This window comes from Octopus bimaculoides, chromosome 12 (genome assembly GCF_046866305.1).
Source record: "Octopus bimaculoides isolate indiv1 chromosome 12, ASM4686630v1, whole genome shotgun sequence".
Taxonomy (NCBI): Eukaryota; Metazoa; Mollusca; class Cephalopoda; order Octopoda; family Octopodidae; genus Octopus; species Octopus bimaculoides.
This window is the reverse complement of record NC_142939.1, coordinates 68,469,987-68,472,486: the sequence shown is the minus strand read 5'-3', so window position 1 is coordinate 68,472,486 and position 2,500 is coordinate 68,469,987. Positions and strand designations below refer to the sequence as shown.

The following is a 2,500-nucleotide window of genomic DNA, read 5'->3' as shown; positions in this document are numbered from 1 at the left end:
TTAGCTTCGGAGACCCTCACAATGGGCAACAAATAATAATAATAAAAATAATAAAATTATGTCAATGACGATGGTGGTGGTGGTGGAGTTAGTGAGGAGGTGGTAGAGGTGAAATCTATAACTGACCACAAGGGTCCAGGTCATTAAGGACATCATCAAAGTATGAATAACAAGAGTGCTGATGATAAATAATAATAATTAAGATACTTGTAATCGTTTCTAGACAAACACGAATAATTCTTATATGAATATTTTTGATGATGATGACTAGAATAGTAAAATCGTTTGTTTAACAGGTCGTTATTTAAAAGTGGATTGTGTCTTAATGGTTATCAAATGGTTTACTGATAAAGACAGTCCATATAATCGAATTAAGACAGGATGCTGTTTAAAAAGTTAATCGATACAAAGAAATTCTACCATTGATACAATATTAAGGAGAACCGAAACACAAATGACACGCATCACTAACTTTCTTCTCCGTCTATGAATAATAACGCACATGCGTGCGTAGACGCGATATACATAGGCATACTTTCAACAAAGCATTCGCACGTATGCAGGCAAATATATGTGCATGTATATGCGTGTGTGTATGACGCTATTGGTGCGTTTCAGTGTGTTTTTCTACAGTGGCAGTTACACGTTTGAGTCCTTGATATACGTGTGTGTGTGTAGCTATAGATATAGAAACATACACGCACTCATACACACGCACAATGGATATTATATGTATATGAATATATGATTATATAGGTTTATCTGTGTGTGTGTGTGTGGTGCAAAGGAGATACAATCAGAAAGAGAAAGAGTGAGATAGAGAGATAGAGAGATCAGAATTACAGTGAAAGACCGAAAATAAGAATAGAGAAAAGAAAAGGGTACAGGGTAGCAGTGGGAGTGGGAGTGGAGAGAGAGAGAGAGAGAGAGAGAGAGAGAGAGAGAGAGAGAGAGAGAGAGAGAGAGAGAGAGAGAGAGAGAGAGAAAGAGAGAGAGAGAGAGAGAGAAACAGACAAGGAGAGAAAGAGAATGATATTGGTGCTGAGGAGGGATTTTCGAAAAACAGAAATTGAATTTCATCAATATTAAAATCGATTGTTTTGATTAACAATCATATCGATTATTTTTCCCCAAATGAAATAACAACAAATCAGTGTGGAGATGTAGTGTTCATGCCGTAACACGGACTAAAGGGAGGAATGAAAATCTTCTGAAAACAAATCATATCTGATACCTCGTTGAGTTTTAATATCATCCACGTCGTTGAAGCGTTAATCACTAATTGACGGCCCTACTGGTCGAAAAGATCATAACCGCGCCATCCGTTACTAGAACTAGTGACGACAACGAGTGCGGTGACGACGAGATCGACGTCATTCACTACAGCCTCACCACCAACACTACAACGACCATCAGCCTCACTGCCGGAACAACGGTAGCTCTGTACCATGAGACAAATGCTTATCTTTACAACTGACATCATCATAATAATAATGGTTTCAATTTTTGCCACAAGGGCAGACATTTTGCGGGGTGGGGGAGATGAGTCAATTACTCGACCCCAGTGGTTCATTGGTATTAATTTATCGACCCCGAAGGATTAAAATCAAAGTCGACCTCGGCGGAATTTAAACTCAGAATGTAGCGACGGATACTACTACCACCACCACCACCAACAACAATGTTAATAACTATTTCTTTTCTTGGTCACAAGCGCCCACGACATGGAGGACAATAGCGAAGGACTAAAACAACACTACAAAAACACACAAAAAAAAAAATTACAACAACACGTGGGTTTAACATCCATCAAGGGGAGATACTACCCCCTTAAAAGATAACCCAAGGTAAAACATGGATTTGTTGTCATGTACATGTTTTGCCTTGGTATAAAAAATGGACTACAGCAAATATTCTGCTCAATACCTTAGATTTGCTTACCAGTTGGTTGATCTTAATCAGTTGGGCATCTCCTTTCGTGGCTGACAATATGTGCATCTCAGATCACATTCAAAGGTAGTGGAGAGGCACCATAGCCATGTGTTGAGAGGAATTCGTTAGGGTTTGAATAATTCACCTCTCCAAACATAGGTATTTTTTAAACATCCTCAAACAACCCTTATTCATGGACCTTTTAAACTGGATGGGCTAATCGACTTAAAGAAAATAATAGCTGCCCCCCCACTGCAAGGTCATGTGCTGCTTATCTTGATATCAAATCTCCATATCGCATGCATATCATTGTAATGCACATACCTGTTGTACCCTTATCAGATGGGTCGTCATGATGGGTATATTGAACTGCGTATGTTTGTACCCGTGTCACCTTGATGGCATGAGCTACTCTCTCACATAATAATAATAATTATTATTATCCTTTCTACTATAGCCACAACAGCTGAAATTTGTAAGGAATGGAGGAAGTCAATTACATCGACCGTAGAGTGGAAATGGTACCTTGTTAATCGACCCTGGAAGTATGAAAGGCAAAGTCAATCTG

The 2,500-nt window shown here is 38.9% G+C and overlaps 1 protein-coding gene across 3 annotated transcripts in view; it reads right to left on the bottom strand.

Moving 5' to 3' along the window:
• Window positions 1–2,500, bottom strand: part of LOC106881655 (uncharacterized) — a 261,665-nt gene that overhangs the window by 233,472 nt on the left and 25,693 nt on the right. The window lies entirely within an intron of this gene.